Here is a 6,661-nt window from a genome sequence, read left to right as displayed (position 1 = left end):
AAACATCCGAAGGCAGAAAAACTGTAACACTTTTGACAGAGGGGGTCGGGGGGTGGGGGGCCGGGGACAGCTTTGAAAGCCGGGGCAAAGGGACCCAGCGGGACACGAACAGCCCGGTGGTGGAGGCAGCGATGTGAGCTGGACGCCCGCCCTGGAGGAGTCTGGACCGAAGGTCTCCGGAGAGTCGCCGGCCGTGCCAGGTAAAGCGGAGGCTCGGATCGGGCCCCGTGCAGCTGTCCCCGGGCTCTGGGCGCAGGGTCGCTCTGGGCGCAGGGTCGCGTGGGGCACCCACAGCCCGCGCTCTGGGGTAAGCTGCCCCGGCGCGCTGCGCGGTCCCCGCAACTACCCACAGCCTCGGCGAGCCTACGGGCCGGTCTGAGTTCGACTTCCTCGGACTTCGGGGGAGAAGCGGACGTGCAGGGGCTGCCCGGACTGGTGCAGCTGCTCTCTGGGAGCACAGAGGGGTAGGTGTAGGACTCGGCGCACTGGAGCGGGGGCTGCGCGCGCCTGGGACGGGGACGGGGGACCCAGGAGGAGCGCGCTTGCCGGGGCTCCCGGGCTCTGCTTCGCCCTAGCTCGCCCTGCGGGCGGCGGCGCCTCCCTCCGGCTGCGGAGGGGAGAGGGTAGCCGCGTTCCTTGCGCGGAGGTGCGCGACGTGAAGGGACCAGAGACTAAGGCTCAGAGGAGGCGCAGGGCACCCACGGGGCCGATCCCGGGTCCGTGCCTCGCGCCGCGCTCCCGCCTGAGCTGGGCTGTGGGAGGAGAATGTGGTGGCGACTCGCGTCCCTGCCACCTGCCGGACATCGCCAACTACCCGGATTTCCTGTCTCCGGGCCCTGACACTCCCAGGGAAGGCTCTGAATTGCGCGCGGATTGTTTGGGCTTTGCTGTTTGTAGTGACCATGGTGGGAGAGCGGGGGGTGGGGGTGTGGGGGTCAGATCGGGTGAAAGTTTTAGGTCTGCAAAGAAAATGTTACCGCAGAGTCCCAGCCCGCCCTTGGCCATAGCGGAGACTTAGCAGCGGGCTGCGCAGATGCTGAAGCCGGAGCCTCTGCCTGGCGATCCGCCTCAGGGGCGGAGTGGGGGCTGGAATCTGGAGGACAGCCCGGAGGCAGCGCCAGAGAGTTGTTTTTTGTTTTGTTTTGTTTTGTTCTGTTGAGCCCAGGCAGGAAGAAGGGCTGACCAGAAAACTGGTATGTTGGATACCTGGTAGATTGCGAATTGACTGTGGTGTTACCATTATTATTATTAGTGTTGTTATTGCCATGAGCACCAGTAAGGATTTTGGTTTTCCTGCTTGTTATAAATTGCCTGGAAATTGAGTCTGCACGCCCCCAAATGAAATGTCCCTTGATCTCCTATAGTCGCTAACGTATGGCTTTTCACCAAAGGAAATTATCCCCTTAGAGTTGTGATGGTGTCCAAGGAACTGAATCAACCTAAGAGCAACAAAAAGTCCCAACTATAGGGTGTCTGCACTCAAGCTTATAGGTGAATATAACCATCCTAGCTGCTCACATTCCTCAGCCTCTGGCTCTGACCCTGGAGGCACAGCCATCTGGAACCCCACACTGACCCAGCTTTCCCCTTTTGTATAGTTACACAACGTGGAAAAGTGCGCCCCTTGCAACCCCACTAAACATGCTCCTTGGCCAGAGCAGCTTCAGCTCCCAACTATGTAGTAAGCCACAAGGGCACCTGTGGTTGCCTCCTCTTGCCTGGGTCGCATCTCTAGGTTGAGGCTTGGCCTCCTGATGAAGCAGAAATCAAGGCCAGGGTGTGGGGAAACAGTGGCAGAGTTAAGCTGAGTGCAGGAGATAAGGTCAAGCCTCCAAGCTGGCCACATCCTTTGAAAAAAGGCAAATGAAAAGCAAGAGGAAAGTATTACAAGTTGGAATAGCACCCTCGGAGTCTACTGAGTCTGTGAACCAAGTTCTCAGAGTCGACTGATGCTGTGGCCACTGACTTTGGGGTGACCTTTCCTTTCAGTGCTTCTGATCTTCCCTATTTGCTGATACATGAGTAGCCATGCCTTTCTAATAGGACAGTTGTTACCCGATGATCTAATTTTGCGTTCAAAAAAATGCTCTGAGCATCCTGGGAAAGGACAGTCTATAAAATATGCCATGTTAATGCTTTGTGAAAAGTTTGCTACACGGCAGGTTAAGAAGATACATTTTTAGCATGTGTGCCATGTGGCAGTGTAAAATTAAAATGGAAAAGGAAAGTACAAACATAAAAATGACTTAGCATTCTTGACATTCTTGTGCATACTTGTAGAAAAATTATCTTTCGTTTGGGGCGAGTTGCCGGGGAGTTTAATCAGTGTTTATACTACTGAAACACCCCCTTCTACCTTTCTGCCCTGTAAAATTTTATAACCCAGTTCTCACCGGAAAGAAAATGTGACTATAGTCAGTGTTGAGGGCTAAGAGGAAGGATGGAAGGGTTGTCAGAGGAACCATCACATAGGTTTGGAGGCTGGCATGGGAAGACAGATGCCATCATCCCTGCAGAGCAGAGCAATGTTCTGCTGGAAAAACCAGTTGAGTCGCTTAGGCTAAGAGACCCACCCCTGGTTGTCCTCCATTCTCAGATTCAGATGGGGATTCCATCAGATGGTCCAAAGAAGGCTAACCAAGGTGTTTTCATCTCCTCCCATAGGTAAATGCCTTGCCTCCTCCTCACCTGTGAATTAGTGTTACCTTCTCTCCCGTGTCTAGCATAGTGATAGTTTTCCCTTGCCATCTCCAAAGACACTCAGATGTAGTCTCTTAGAACCTTATGTATTTGTAAATATTTCCCAAGTTCTGACGCTTCTGAAAGACCTGCAGCTGTTGGAGAATTTGAGCAAATAGTAGGAAACAATTAAGAGAGCCACTGAAAAGTGGGTATGTTTTCCCCTGGTGGAGAAGTTATTGAATGCCTTTTGAGCTAGAAAATCAGCAGCTTAGAAAAGCAGGAGGGATTTCCTTGACTTCCCTCTCGCCATAAACCAGTAGTTGTATTTTTCATCCCTCATAGTAGTGAGCACTGTTTGGCTAAGCATTATTTTACAATTTTGGAATTAAAGCAGGGTTTTGCCTGGTGGTGTTCTATGGAGAGAGGAAAAACGTAAAGAGATACGGAAGGAAGAGCTGTAGTGGCAAGAACATAAATCAGCCAGAATATATGGGGGGGTGATGAGAATAGGTCTTTTCACCCTAAAAAAAAATGTCCACTTTGGAAGAAAAAGAAGTCTGATTATTGGCACCCAGGGCTGAAACCAAGGCAGCTGATGCCGAGAGGAGCCAAAGGGCAGTTCTTCTTAGTTTAGAAACAGCAAGCCAGCCTCTGCCAAAGATTGCTGTAAACACGGAATAAAGATTTCATTGTGGGCTGGTGTGACCAGAATAATTAGACAGTTAATTGTTCATTCTGATGTGGTGGTGCTGCAATCAGTAGGGCAGAGTGGTGGAAATAAGAGCAACAGAGAGAGAGCGAGGGGAAGAAACCATTTCTCACTTTTATATTTACTTGTTTTACTTTGACGATACTTTGGGGAATCCTGGTTAGTCCCCCCACCCCCAAAGAGGGATATTCCAGAACCATGCAACTGAGACTCTGTTCAGATACAGTGATGCCTTTATCTTCCCTCCATGTCCTACTCTAGGTATGGACAAAATTTCTCATTCTCCAAAAACGGCATGTGAGATGATAATAAGAACCAGTTCATTAGGTAATTTCAATATTAATTAATAGATTGTAGTTAGGTGCAAACCTTTGTGTCAACTCAGTCAAAATACATGCAAATAAGCACCAGTTTTTTTGTGCTCTCCAGTATTTTCTTCTCAGCCATTCAAGGTTTAAGAAGCAAATATTCCATTTTTGACATTTAATTATTTTCTATTGTGAAACAAATTGCCTACAGTGATTAATCTTTCACATTTAATTGAAGAAACAGCCTTCTCTGTATTTTCATACTAATTTGGAGACAAAAGAAAACGTATTTTAAGTGATACAGGTGATTTTAAACAACTGAGCCTCTACAGTTATCACAGGCAGTAGGCTGTGACTTATTATTTACTGAAAGATGGCAATGTCATCAACTCCTTCTGAAATGACTTTTGCAAATGAAGGTACTGCTAACAAGGGACATGGATTGCACTGTGTACTTGTTGTCGGGGAGGGGGAATGAAAACCATGTATTAATTACGTTCAACCCTCCCTGAATCCTCATATTGACATGGAATATGGAGCAAAGTTCTCGTTATTTGAATTTAAAAAGGAACCTCTTTAAGTATCAACACTAAATATAACTGTTCTGGGAATAAAAACATTGTCATATGGAAGGTGTGATAAATTAACATAAGGTCATGAAGTCTCACAAACAGAAATACTTAATTTCTCCGAAATAGTCATCTTGTCTCAGTTTGTTTTTAAGTAGTCCAACACTTGCTGTACCAACCTTTAGTTTCTTTTATCCATCACAAATCAAAAGAGATTGCAAAAGGCAGAAGTCTTACTAAAGTGTTAAGGGGCATAAAATTATGGAACTATCTAGCTCTCAGAAGACAAAATTTTGCTTAACAAAATGCACTGTCTACAGCAATTAAAAATGGAAAATCATATTGCTACATCAAATTATTGTAACAATCCATTTTAAGGAGAAATTTTGTCTTTTCTCATTTAATTATTGCCCATGGTTTGCTGACTAGTTTTTGAGAATAATCTGCCAATCTTTAGCTAACCAGGGTTGTCTAGTTAAGGACGTTCCTAATTACGTATGGATTAACTTTATTTTAGAACCCTGAGAACATTCAATTCAAAACATTACTCAAGTGCAATGCCAAACAGAAATGGTCCATTTCATCTCAAGGTATATGTAATTCTCTATTTTTTGTAAGATAAAGGAATCCTCGCTTTTAGGAGAGGAAATCTAGTATGGATATATATAATTGAATAACCATAATAAAAAGAATAATCAAGCTGCAAACTATTACTTCTTTCAAAAATACATAAAGTTTTAGCAATAGCACTCATTCCTTCTTCCAAAACTTAGGGCTGGCATAAAAAATTCCATGCAAAAGTATAAATGGTAAAGATAGGCATAGCATTGCCTGAAATTAGGGTATCTTTACTAGAATACAAAGATTCGGATGTTTAGCAATCTAATCAAAAGCTTAGTGTATATCTGAATAATGTCATTACCTGCACAGAGTAAAGAGGTATCTTGCGTGGAAGAGTTATTTCTTTATAGTTCTATAGCTCCTAAGGTCTTACTCATAACAGTTTCTTAATAAATGTTTTCATTTGATTTTTTAAATAAGGAAAATAAAATTGAATCAATGGAGTTTGAAGTTAGCTGAATTTGTACTATTTAAAGTCAAATACTTGAATGGTCTTTGTTACTTTGTATTATTCCCTTAAATTAGGAAGATGTTCCTGTGACCAATGGTAACAATAATTGGCAATATTCTGGTGTGAACATGAAGGAAGTGAGAAAAGTTAAGAAAACATTAAGTTAAAGGCTTTTATTGTTGTTTTATCTAACTGTTGAATGTGTTTGTGTGTTTATAAGCTTTTAAAAATGCACAATATCTTTTCATCTAGATGGTACTATCTACCTAAAGCTGATTATTTCCAAGTAGTCACAGGAACTGATTCTATACTCTGAGTACTAAGTCTTAATCGGATCAGTCATAACTAAATCATTGCATGTTCTCTGTTATGTCAACTAATTAAAGGGTAATTAATAAAATGATAGTTTCATTCCAAGGCAATGGCTACATCTGGTTGTTATAGAAGTTTGTTTGACAAGTGGCCAAATGGTCAAGTCCAACCCTGCAACTGCAGTTCTGTGTTCAACATCTGGCAGGAGGGCTAAAACTTAACCCTTAATACTTCACATTTTAATTGCTGCAGCCGATGTACTTAGGCTTATCTGCTCCTTCACCTGACCTATAACTGAAATAAGAGTATGTTCCCCTTCTACCCAAGAGGAAAACCAGGTGCTCTTTTGGAACTAAAATGTCTTTACCTAGATTGTCAGCCTTTTTCTAAGATCTGATCTCAGCTGAATGAGAAAGGTGGTTTTAGTATCTTCCTAGAGAAAAGGACATAGTGTAATACACTGGCATAATTGGGAGCGAGTAGTCAGAAGAAAACCAAGATAGAATTAGCATGAAGATTCAATTATCCCTTGTTCCCAGGGAGAGTTGTTTACTAGGATTGGAGTTAAGGTTGTGGTTAAAATAGCTTGGAAAGATGGTGGCAGTACAGCTGTCTTGTCTCCAGCTGGTATCTTTGGGCGGAATCAAACTTTGATTTCTATTTTCCACCAAAAATCTAAAACACAGCTTATTAAATAGCAGCTTATATAAATTATTTGATAGACATTTTAATGTGCACATGAGTATAAATAATTTAGATACATTTTTAAAAATCTTTAATCAAAGCTATTAACACAAAATATTTTCCTGAAGGGATAATGTACATGTTATATCATATTCACTATCTCTTTCTTTCATTTGATAAACTCAATGTCTTTGAACCACTTACCTAGTGCTAATAAAGGGTTAAATTGTGCATATTATGAATAACTCACCATAATTGGTTTTTAAACCAAAAGACTTTTTTTTTATTTAGCAATTTAATTAGAAATTGGACAAAGGAATTTCAT

The 6,661-nt window shown here is 43.1% G+C and overlaps 1 protein-coding gene across 2 annotated transcripts in view; it reads left to right on the top strand.

The window, feature by feature from the left end:
- CDH20 (cadherin 20) overlaps positions 1 to 6,661 on the top strand; it is a 202,102-nt gene continuing 195,441 nt past the window's right edge. The window contains exon 1 of one of the 2 annotated variants that reach the window (XM_003788420.2): positions 1 to 200. The gene's annotated coding sequence lies outside the window, so the exon portion shown is untranslated. Of the gene's footprint in view, positions 201 to 643; positions 771 to 6,661 lie in introns of those variants that run through there. The other variant, XM_012804285.1, reaches the window with a different exon arrangement.

This window comes from Otolemur garnettii, unplaced genomic scaffold (genome assembly GCF_000181295.1).
Source record: "Otolemur garnettii isolate 467f Iridium unplaced genomic scaffold, OtoGar3 scaffold00027, whole genome shotgun sequence".
NCBI classification, from domain to species: Eukaryota; Metazoa; Chordata; class Mammalia; order Primates; family Galagidae; genus Otolemur; species Otolemur garnettii.
The sequence above is the reverse complement of the archived record's forward strand: the minus strand, read 5'-3'. Positions and strand labels throughout refer to the sequence as shown.